We start from the raw sequence: 13376 nt of genomic DNA on the forward strand, positions 1-13376 counted from the left end.
CCCTGATTTTATGTTAAGGGACACCCTGATGTGCACATTTTATGTTAAGGGGGACTCTGATGGGGACATCTGATGTAAGGGAACACTCTGACAGGAATGTCTGATGTAAAGGGGCACTGTGATGGGGACATCCGATGTAAAGGGGCACTGTGATGGGGACACCCAATGTAAAAGGGCACTGTGATGGGGACACCCGATGTAAAGGGGCACTGTAATGGGGACACCTGATGTAAAGGGGCACTGTGATGGGGACACCTGATGTAAAGGGGCACTGTGATGGGGACACCGGATGTAAAGGGACACTGTGATGGGGACACCTGATTTAAAGAAGCACTGTGATGGGGACACCTGATGTAAAGGGACACTGTGATGGAGACACCTGATGTAAAGGGGCACTGTGATGGGGCACCTGATGCACAGGGGCACTGTGATGGGGACACCTGATGTAAAGTGGCACTGTAATGGGGACACCTGATGTAAAGGGGCACTGTGATAGGGACACCAGATTTAAAGAAGCACTGTGATGGAGACACCTGATTTAAAGAAGCACTGTGATGGGGACACATGATGTAAAGGAGCACCTGATGTACATAGTTACATAGTTAGTCAGGTTGAAAAAAGACACAAGTCCATCCAGTTCAACCAAAAAAAATAAAAAAATTATATTTACACACATATATATACATATACATACACATACATACAATAAATATACCAGCCCATATACCCAATTCTATACCCACAGTTGATCCAGAGGAAGGCAAAAAACCCCAGCAGAGCATGATCCAATTTGCTAAAGCAGGGGAAAAAATTCCTTCCTAATCCCCCGAGAGGCAATCGGATTTTCCCCGGATCAACTTTACCTATAAATTTTAGTACCCAGTTATATTACGTACACTTAGGAAATAATCCAGGCCTTTCTTAAAACAATCCACTGAGCTGGCCATAACCACCTCTGCAGGGAGTCTATTCCACATTTTCACAGCTCTTACTGTGAAGTAACCTTTCCGTATTTGGAGATGAAATCTCTTCTCCTCTAGATGTAAAGAGTGCCCCCTTGTCCTCTTTGTTGACTTTAAAATGAATAACTCGACACCAAGTTCCCTATATGGACCCCTTATATATTTGTACATGTTGATCAAATCCCCCTTAATCTCCTCTTATCAAGAGTGAATAAATTCAGTTCCTCTAATCTTTCCTCATAGCCTCATATAATGATTTGAACAGGGGCAAAATGATATCTCTCTCTCTGGAGTACATACCTCTCTTAATACAGGAAAGGACTTTGCTCGCTTTGGAAACCGCAGCTTGGCATTGCATGCTATTATTGAGCTTATGATCTACCAAAACCCCCAGATCCTTCTCCACTATGGATTCCCCCAGTTGTACTCTCCCTAACGTGTATGATGCATGCATATTCTTAGCCCCCAAGTGCATAACCTTACATTTCTCAACATTAAACCTCATCTGCCACATAGTCGCCCAATTAGACAGAGCATTGAGGTCGGCTTGTAAATTGGTGATATCCTGTAAGGACGTTATTGCACTGCATAGCTTGGTGTCATCTGCAAAGACGGAAATGTTACTCTTGATCCCAGACCCAATATCATTTATAAAGATATTTAAAAGCAAGGGTCCCAGCACTGAACCTTGGGGTACACCACTCATAACCTTAGACCATTCAGAGTACGAATCATTAACCACTACTCTCTGAATTCTGTCTTTTAGCCAGTTTTCTATCCATCTACAAACTGATTTTTCCAAACCTGTAGACTTTACCTTACACATGAGCCGTTTGTGCTGAAATGTATCGAACGCTTTTGCAAAATCCAAATATATCACGTCCACCGCCACCCCTCTGTCCAAGGTTTTACTTACCACCTCATAAAAAGAAATCAGGTTTGTCTGACAACTCCTGTCTTTCATGAATCCATGCTGTCTGTTGCTCAAAATATTTTTTTCCTGCAAGAACTCGTCTATGTGGTCTTTTATTAATTCCTCCAGTATCTTCCCAACTATAGAAGTTAAACTAACGGGTCTATAATTACTTGGTAAAGACTTTGTTCCCTTTTTAAATATAGGCACCACATTGGCCCTGCACCAATCCAGTGGTACTATTTCTGTCATTAATGAGTCCCTAAAAATGAGATACAATGGCTTTGAAATTACAGAGCTCAATTCTTTTAGGATCCGTGGGTGGATGCCATCAGGTCCAGGTGCTTTATCCACCTTTATTCTGTCCAAATATTTCTGGACTATATCACTTATGAGCCATTGTGGATTTGGGGCTGCGTCAGTACCACCCCCATTGTGGACATGAGCCCCCCCATGCTCCTTTGTATACACAGAGCTGAAGAAAGTATTTAATAAGTTAGCCTTCTTTGTCCCCAGTCACCCACTCCAGATTATTTTGCAAAGGGCCTACATGCTCAGACTTAACCTTTTTACTATTAATATATTTGAAGAATTTTTTGGGGTTTGTCCTACTGTCTTTTGCAATCTGTCTTTCATTTTGAATTTAGAATTTTGAATGTAAAGGGGCACTGTGATGGGGACACCTGATGTAAGAGTACTGTGATGGGGACAATTGATGTAAAGGGGCACTGTGAAGAATACACCTAATTTAAAGTGCACCATGATGGGCACACCTGATCTGGTGGGAACACCTGATGTATGGAGGCACACTTATGGTGACACCTAATGTAAGAGGGCACCTTTATATAATGGGGCACTCTGATGGTGACAAATTATATAATGGGGCACACTGATGGGAAACACCAGTTGTAAGGGGGCTTTCCATTGCAGAAACCTGATGTAAGTGGGCACTCTGACAAGAATACCTGATGTAAGAGAGTACTCTGCCTTTGGCAACTGATTTTGGGGGGTAGTCTGCACATTGCATCTAGGCTGAGCAGCAGGGGTTTTCCTTTGCTACAGATTGGCCCTGGCTGGTCCCTGTTTCCTTGATGCATTGATTCTACTGGGTAATTTTTAATTCAATCTTATATTTTGACTTTGGAAGTTGCAATTTTTGCGAATCTCTTTAAGTAAATATCATCTAATTTACAATTTTTGTTATAAAATTCAGACTGCTATCCCGGAAGATCTCTCTGCAAGCATTAATAATCCAGACGTTCCCATTTACCTATTTTGAAGCTCCTCTGTTCTTTATTTATTTTACATCCTTGATTTGGTGGTTTTCTTTAACCAATTTCAGGTGAGAGTGACATTTCCCATGTCCTTTGAGCTTCTGCTATCTATGTCCTTATGTGTATATGATGTAAATATTTTTTGTCTGATGTATAATATTTATATATATGCCCTTTTGTGGAACATTTTCTGTAATTTTTCATGTATGTTCATGTATCCAATTATTTATGTATCTATTATTTAATACAGTATTATAACGCTACCTTTATCACATAAAGCTCCTGATGAAACTCGATTTGAGTGAAACATGTTGAGCGTGGTATAAGTCATGTTGACCGAAATCAAAAAAGAATTGTCGAAAATCGCTGTCCATTTTACGTATTTTCACGTATTGTGTTTTTAGCATAAATGTTCTTTTTGTCAATAATTTAGAGATTTTTATCTTTGGTCTATTGTTTTGATCCCTTGTGGTTCTTACTAATACCTTGTGCAATTGATTCCCTTAAAAGTCCCTGGAGATTTGTTACCTCTCCCCCTGTTCTTTATTTTTAAAGAAATGCATACTGCACTCTGAATTAATGAATCAAGTTGTCCCAAAACATCCTCTGTTAATATTTCAGTATTTTTTGTTGCTGTTGACGCTGACAGTGGGATCTGGTTGATTTTTCCACACAGCTCATCTTTTTGTTTACCCTCAAGTAAAGGTTCAGCAACAGCATTCAAACACTCCTTTACAAATGTACCATTGGTAAATGGTCTTTTGTGTTGCCCCAAAATTCATGCTACTTTAAGTGAACATTCATTTGCACGCTGCTGGGCTGTAAATGAATGTGAGAGAACTTTGGTAGATCTGTCATACTGGGCTTTCAGTTCCGTTATTTTATGTGCCCTCACCTCGGAATGCTGTGTATATGTTTGCGCAAACGAACTGTGTTTTGTTTTGTAATGACGCTTCACATTGATACTTTTTATTAATGCAACAGTTTCGCAGCAAATGAGACAAACCGGTTTTAAACTTCCCACAGGAAGAATGATCATATATTGGTCTGTCCATTCATCTTTGAAGACTCGGTTTTCAGTGTCTACCTTCCTTTTTTTGACACAAGCCATGCTCTCTGTCGCTTTTGCTACGGTTTCCTCCACACACTTATATTCTGTAAATGTAAATGTCCCCATTAGTTGTCCCCATTACATCAGTTGCCCCTATTAAAGTCATTCATTACATTGGGTGCCCCATCAGACTACCCCCCAAAATCAGTTGCCAAAGGCAGAGTACTCTCTTACATCAGGTATTCTTGTCAGAGTACCCACTTACATCAGGTTTCTGCAATGGAAAGCCCTCTTACAGCTGATGTTTCCCATCAGTGTGCCCCCTTATATAATTTGTCACCATCAGAGTGCCCCATTATATAAAGGTTAGGTGTGTTCTTCACAGTGCCCCTTTACATCAATTGTCCCCATCACAGTGCTTCTTTAAATCAGGTGTCTCCATCACAGTGCTTCTTTAAATCTGGTGTCCCCATCACAGTGCCCCTTTACATCAGGTGCCCCCATCACAGTGCCCCTTTACATCAGGTGCCCCCATCACAGTGCCCCTTTACATCAGGGGCCCCCATCATAGTGCCCCTTTACATCAGGGGCCCCCATCACAGTGCCCCTTTACATCAGGTGTCTCCATCACAGTGCCCCTTTACATCAGGTGTCCCCATCACAGTGCCCCTTTACATCAGGTGTCTCCATCACAGTGTCCCTTTACATCAGGTGTCCCCATCACAGTGCTTCTTTAAATCAGGTGTCCCCATCACAGTGTCCCTTTACATCAGGTGTCCCCATTAAAGTGCCCCTTTACATCGGGTGACCCCATCACAGTGCCCTTTAACATCAGGTGTCCCCATCACAGTGTCCCTTTACATCGGGTGTCCCCATCACAGTGCCCTTTTACATTGGGTGTCCCCATCACAGTGCCCCTCTACATCGGCTGTCCCCATCACAGTGCCCCTTTACATCAGACATTCCTGTCAGAGTGTCCCTTTACATCAGATGTCCCCATCAGAGTCCCCCTTAACATAAAATGTGCACATCAGGGTGTCCCTTAACATAAAATCAGGGTCACGCTGATGGGTAAATTTTATTTTAAGGGTCATGCAGATGGGCACATTTTATATTAAGGGGCACTCTGATGGACACAACAAAACGTGCCCTTTAACTTAAAATTTGCCCATCAGAGTGCCCCTTTAATATAAAATGTACCCATCAGTGTCGCTCTTAAAATAAAATATGCCCATCAGCGTGCCCCCATCACAGTGCGCCTTTAAATCGGGTGTCCCCATCACAGTGCCCCTTTACATCAGGTGTCCCCATCAAAGTGCCCCTTTACATCAGTTGTCCCCATCACAGTGCCCCTTTACATCAGGTGCCCCCATCACAGTGCCCCTTTACATCAGGTGTCCCCATCACAGTGCCCCTTTGCATCAGGTGTCCCCATCACAGTGCCCCTTTACATCAGGTGTCCCCATCACAGTGCCCCTTTACATCAGGTGTCCCCATACAGTGCATCTTTAAATCGGGTGCCCCCATCACAGTGCCCCTTTACATCAGGCATTCCTGTCAGAGTGTCCCCTTACATCAGATGTCCCCATCAGAGTCCCCCTTAACATAAACTGTGCACATCAGGGTGCCCCTTAACATAAAATAAGGGTCAGGCTGATGGGCATATTTTATATTAAGGGGCACTCTGATGGACACAACAAAGCGTGCCCCTTAACTTTAAATTTGCCCATCAGAGTGCCCCTTTTAATATAAAATGTACCCATCAGTGTTGTTCTTAAAATAAAATATGCCCATAAGCGTGCCCCTTAACATGAAATAAGGGTCACACTGATGGACGCCTATTATGTTAAGCGGCACTCTGATGGACAAATTTTATTTTAAGGGGCATGCTGATGGGTATATTTTTAATGTGCACATCGATGGGCATATTTTGTAGGGCACATTTTGTTGTGCCCATCAGCGTGCCCCTTAACAAAATATGCCCATTGATGTGCACATAAAAAATATACCCATCAGCGTGCCCCGTAAAATAAAATTTGTCCATCGTTGTACCCCTTAACATAAAAGGTGCCCATCAGCATGACCATTATTTTATGTTAAGGGGCACGCTGATGGGCAAATTTTATGTTAAAGGGCACTCTGATGGGCACATTTTATTTTAAGGGGCACGCTGATAGGTATATTTTTAATGTGCACACCGTTGGGCATATTTTGTTAAGGGGCACCTTAACAAAACATGCTCATCTGTGTGCACATAAAAAATATACCCATGTGCTCCTTACAAAAAAAGCCCAGCATTGTGCATATTAACCACTTTCAGACCGGACCATTTTGCTGGTAAATGACCAGAGGTCTTTTTACACTTTGGCACTGCGCTGCTTTAACTGGTAATTGCGCGGTCATGCAATGTTGTACCCAAACAAAATTTGCGTCCTTTTCTTCCCACAAATAGAGCTTTCTTTTGATGGTATTTGATTGCCTCTGCGATTTTTATTTTTTGCGATATAAACGTAAAAAGACCGCAAATTTTGAAAAAAAATGATATTTTCTACTTTTTGTTATTAGAAAAATCCAATAAACTCAATTTTAGTCATACATTTAGGCCAAAATGTATTCAGCCACATGTCTTTGGTAAAAAAAAAGTCAATAATTGTATATTTATTGGTTTGCGCAAAAGTTGTCACATCTACAAACTAAGGTACGTTTTCTGGAATTTACGCAGCTTTTAGTTTACGACTGCCTATCTCATTTCTTGAGGTGCTAAAATGACAGGGCAGTACAAAACCCCCCCAAATGACCCCATTTTGGAAAGTAGACCCCCTAAGGAAATTGATAAGAGGCATGTTGAGCCCATTGAATATTTTATTTTTTTGCCTCAAGCGATTGAATAATGACAAAAAAAAAATTTTTTTTTTTTTTTTACACAAAGTTGTCACTAAATGATATATTGCTCACACATGCTATGGGCGTATGTGAAATGACACCCCAAAATAAATTCTGCTGCTTCTCCTGAGTACGGGGATACCACATATGTGGGACTTTTTGGGAGCCTAGCCGCGTACAGGGCCCCGAAAACCAAGCACCGCCTTCAGGCTTTCTAAGGGCGTAAATTTTTGATTTCACGCCTCACTACCTATTACAGTTTTGAAGGCCATAAAATGCCAAGATGGCACAAAACCCCCACAAATGACCCCATTTTAGAAAGTAGACACCCCAAGCTATTTGCTGAGAGGCATGTTGAGTCCATGGAATATTTTATATTTTGCCACAAGTTGCGGGAAAATTACAAACTTTTTTTTTTTTTTTTTTTTTTACACAAAGTTGTCACTAAATGATATATTGCTCACACATGCTATGGGCATATGTGAAATGACACCCCAAAATAAATTCTGCTGCTTCTCCTGAGTACGGGGATACCACATATGTGGGACTTTTTGGGAGCCTAGCCGCGTACGGGGCCCCGAAAACCAAGCACCGCCTTCAGGCTTTCTAAGGGCGTAATTTTTTGAGTTCACTTCTCACTACCTATTACAGTTTTGAAGGCCATAAAATGCCAAGATGGCACAAAACCCCCACAAATGACCCCATTTTAGAAAGTAGACACCCCAAGCTATTTGCTGAGAGGCATGTTGAGTCCATGGAATATTTTATATTTTGCCACAAGTTGCGGGAAAATTACAAACTTTTTTTTTTTTTCACAAAGTTGTCACTAAATGATATATTGCTCACGCATGCCATGGGCATATGTGAAATGACACCCCAAAATAAATTCTGCTGCTTCTCCTGAGTACGGGGATACCACATATGTGGGACTTTTTGGGAGCCTAGCCGCGTACGGGGCCCCAAAAACCAAGCACCGCCTTCAGGCTTTCTAAGGGCGTTACAGTTTTGAAGGCCATAAAATGCCAAGATGGCACAAACCCCCCCCCCCCCAAATGACCCCATTTTAGAAAGTAGACACCCCTAAATTTAGGGGTACACTAGTGAGACTAGGTAATAAATGGCGGGTGCCCTGAAACTATAAAAAAATAACTAACCAACCAGCGTCACCTGTAACAGTTATATGGTGATCACTGGTGAAAGGGTTAACTAGGGGGCAATCAGGGGGCTTTATGCGGTAGTATATGGGGGTCCCTGGCGCTATAAAAAGCTGCGGCGAACCTAAATACCTACCTGCCTAACTAGCGTCACCTGTGACACTAATACAGCGATCAGAAAAACGATCGCTTATTAGGCTGGGTTCACACTGGAGCGATGCGGGAACGCCACGAATGCGCGGCGGGTTCCCGCATCGCATGCCTCCCGGCGGCAGTTCACACTGCCCTATGCGAACTGCTGGGAGTGTCAGTGAAATGTTAATGACACCCCCAGATCAGTTCGCATATCGCAGTGCGATCTGCAAACTTGGATCGCATGGTGTGAACACCCATGCGATCCGATTCTGCTGCGGACCAAAAAAAGGGTCCCGTGCGAGTTTGCGGCGGGTGCGGCGGGTGCGACACGAATTCAGCCATACTATCTGTATAGCTGAACTCGAATCGCACAGAGATCGGATGTGATTTGCACTGCAGTGCGGTGCGAATCACATCCGTTCTCATAAACCGCTGCAATGTGAACCCAGCCTTAGTGACACTGGCGACGGGGGGTGATCACGGGGTTAAACCTTTATTGGGGGGGTTAGGGGGGTACCTTAGAACTAAAGGGGGCTAACCCTAACTGCCCTAACAGTTATTAGTCACAAATGACACCTGCCGGGTGATCAGGGGGTTAAACCTTTATTAGGTAATAAATGGCGGGTGCCCTGAAACTATAAAAAAATAACTAACCAACCAGCGTCACCTGTAACAGTTATATGGTGATCACTGGTGAAAGGGTTAACTAGGGGGCAATCAGGGGGCTTTATGCGGTAGTATATGGGGGTCCCTAGCGCTATAAAAAGCTGCGGCGAACCTAAATACCTACCTGCCTAACTAGCGTCACCTGTGACACTAATACGGCGATCAGAAAAATGATCGCTTATTAGGCTGGGTTCACACTGGAGCGATGCGGAAACGCCGCGAATCCGCGGCGGGTTCCCGCATCGCATGCCTCCCGGCGGCAGTTCACACTGCCCTATGCGAACTGCTGGGAGTGTCAGTGAAATGTTACTGACACCCCCAGATCAGTTCGCATATCGCAGTGCGATCTGCAAACTCGGATCGCATGGTGTGAACACCCATGCGATCCGATTCTGCTGCGGGCCAAAAAAAGGGTCCCGTGCGAATTTGCGGCGGGTGCGGCGGGTGTGGCGGGTGCGGCGGGTGCGGCGAATGGCTGAACTCGAATCGCACAGAGATCGGATGTGATTTGCACTGCAGTGCGGTGCGAATCACATTCGTTCTCATAAACCGCTGCAATGTGAACCCAGCCTTAGTGACACTGGCGACGGGGGGTGATCACGGGGTTAAACCTTTATTGGGGGGGTTAGGGGGGTACATTAGAACTAAAGGGGGCTAACCCTAACTGCCCTAACAGTTATTACAGTCACAAATGACACCAATGCAAAAAAAAAAAAAAAAAAAAAAAAAATGACATTGGTGTCACTGTGACTGGGGGGCAGGGGTAATTGGGGGGGTGATCGGGGGGTAAAGGGGGGGTGTGAGTGTGCCTGGCATGTTCTACTGTGTGTGGGATGTGTTGGTGCAACTCACTGATCCGCTCTCCTCCGTGTCGGAACGAAAAATACCGACACGGAGGAGAGAATACATCACTTCCTCTCCTGTGTTTACATTACAGGAGAGGAAGTGATGTCACCGGGGATTTCCATTCGTCGGGAGCGATCGCGAGGGGGTGGCCATGAATGAATGGCCGTCCCCTCGTCCGGGATCGCTCCCGAACGAAAACCGACCGCCGCAGGCACCGGGCGGGGGCCCGATCGGGCCCCCGACCCGCGGGAGGCAAATCACGTACATGTACGTGCTTATGCCTGCCCGTGCCATTCTGCCGACGTACATCGGCGTGCGGCGGTCGGCAAGTGGTTAATAATATACCTATCAGTGTGCCCCTTAAAATATGCCCAACAGTGTGCACAATAAAAACAGTCTCATGAATGATCACTAATGTGCCCACATACCTTAACTGCAGGAGGGAGGGCACAACTGAAGCTGCCTCGCAAGGAGCCAGGACCCGGGAATAGGGAACCGCGGGCAGCAGGGGGGCGGGGCGCGCATGTGACGTCACGCCTCTACTGCCAGTGAGTGTGAGTGTCTCTTCAGCCCCGAGAGACGCGGCCAGGAGCAGGGGGCGTGTGCATGCACGCAGCGTCAATGATTGCTGGGGAAACCAGCGGTCCCCGCAAACCAATGATTACTGTAATTTACTACGCTGGTGGCATGGCGGTCCGGGCAGAAGCTCCGCTCGGTCAGGACTCGGACCGTGGGCCGCCATTTAATGACGGCTGGCATATAGGATACAGGCGATGATCACAGACTGCACATATATATAGGAAATGATCAGAGACTGTACATATATACAGGGGATGATCAGAGGCTGCACAGATGTACAGGAGATGGTCAGAGACTGCACATATATACAGGAGATTATCAGAGACTGCACATATATACAGGAGATTATCAGAGACTGCACAAAGTATACAGGAGATGATCAGAGACTGCACATAGGATACTGGAGATGATCAGAGACTGCACATAGTATACAAGAGATGATCAGAGACTGCACATATATAAAGGAGATGAACAAAGACTGCACATATACACACAGGATGATCAGAGACTGTACATATATATAGGAAATGATCAGAGACTGTACATAGGATACAGGAGATGATCAGAGACTGCACATGGGATACAAGAGATGATCAGAGACTACACATATATACAGGAGAAGCTCAGAGACTGCACAAAGGATACAGGCGATGATCACAGACTGCACATATATACAGGAGATTATCAGAGACTGCACAAAGGATACAGAAGATGATCAGAGACTGCACATAGGATACTGGAGATGATCAGAGACTGCACATAGAATGCAAGAGATGATCAGAGAATGCACATATATACAGATGATCAGAGACTGCACATATATACAGGAGATTATCAGAGACTGCACATATATACAGGAGATGATCACAGTCTGTACGTTTATATAGGAAACGATCAGAGAATGTACATATATACAGGAGATGATCAGAGACCATACTTAGATTACAGGAGATGATCAGAGAGTGCACATATACTCAGGGGATGATCAGAGACTTCACAGATATACAGTAGATGGTCAGAGACTGCACATATAGGAGATGATCAGAGACTACACATATATTTGGAGGCTGGTCAGAGACTGCACATATAATACAAGAGATGATCAGAGACTGCACAAATATACAGGACATGGTCAGAGACTGCACAGAGGATACAGGAGATGATCAGAGACTGCACATAGGATACAGGAAATGATCAGAGACTGTACATAGGATACAGGAGATGATCAGAGATTATGTATATGTATATGTATGTATATATATATATATATATGCATATATATATATATGCATATATATATATGCATATATATATATATATATATATATATATATATATATATATACACAGGAGATGATCAGAGACTGCACATATGTATAGGAGATGATCAGAGACTGCACATAGGATATAGGCGATGATCAGAGACTGCACATAGGATATAGGCACTGATCAGAGACTGCACATATATACAGGAGACGCTCAGAGATTGCACATAGGATACAGAAAATGATCAGAAACTGTACATATTTACAGGAGATGATTAGAGACTGCACATAGGATACAGGAGATGATCAGAGACTGCGCATAGGATACAGGAGATGAAAAAAAGCAAAGGGGTAAAGGTGCGCTATGGACCCTAGATATGTTACAATATATATAAAGTGTAAAATTCCAAAACACAGTGGAGTGTAAAGTGAGTAAAGTGAATAAAAAATTATTTTAAATTTTTTTATGATACACACAGAATAAATAAATAAATAAATGAAAGAATAAATAAGTACCCTAGTGGTAAGAACAGGGGCTGCCACTACCTTTGTAATCACCCTTAAAGGGTGAATAGTATAAATGTATATCGAAGGGGGTAGTCAACGGCGCACACCTACTATTAATTTGTGCAAATTGCAAATGTGTATATCAAATTATTAATTGTGAAAAATATAAAAAAGGTAGGAACAATGAGAATAAAGTAAAAAACTGATAATAAAAATATATACGTAATAGTGACAAATGACAGAACTGTATGCGTGATAACCCACAAATTGGGTAAAATTATTTCATGCCTAATGCAATATTCAAATAAAGTGCTAAATATTCCTAAAAGTGCATAATATTAGTATAAAGTGCTTAATAAAAAGTGCATAGTGCTCTGAAATTATAAATGCCAAAAACCAAGAACACAAAAATGCAAAAACCCCAAAATTAAAAAATTAAAAAACCAAAAAATTTAAATTATCAAAACATAATCGTACTCTTCATACGATTATAAAGTCGCTAAGTGGAGATGTGCAGAAAAAATATATATTACAAGTCCAACAGCAGGATGTTATAAGCAAAAAAGGTTTCATTAAACCAGTGAATAAGAGAAAAAATAAATAAATAGATAAAAATATATATAAAAAATCAAACAAATAAATAAAAATAAATAAAACTAAAAATCAGAAAAAACAATCGTAAATGTCTTTTTAGACGAAAGTGCCAATGTGCTTCAGAATTCCTGGATAAACAACCGGTGCATTTGTAGTGTAAAGGCAGTAATCCGCACTCACCAGCTCCCCATCCCCTTATGGGGTTAACGTGCCTTCACAGTGTGAGCCCCTGTGTCGCTGTGTATGGCTGGTCTGGTTTAAATATCCATGGAGTTTCTCACAAAAAGTAAAGTGGGGCAGACATAGTGTGATCCAGTATAAAAGTTTTTATTTAATTATTTATAAAATGCTACTCACATAATGCAAGATAAAAACCGGCATTTCAATTGATCCAATATGAATGTCTGTTTGTATTCACCTCCGCCGCCGCTATGCACGAGTGGATTCACCTGATCACATCCTCCCCCCACGAGGAGAACGGCGGGCGCTGTGTGCCTGTAAGGGGCGCCAGTGGCGGCCAACCACCTCCCCTCACCAGGAGGGCTGC

Source organism: Lithobates pipiens, unplaced genomic scaffold, assembly GCF_037356315.1.
Source record: "Lithobates pipiens isolate NorthernLeopardFrog02 unplaced genomic scaffold, aLitPip1_a1.2 Scaffold_22, whole genome shotgun sequence".
In the NCBI taxonomy this organism is placed as follows: domain Eukaryota; kingdom Metazoa; phylum Chordata; class Amphibia; order Anura; family Ranidae; genus Lithobates; species Lithobates pipiens.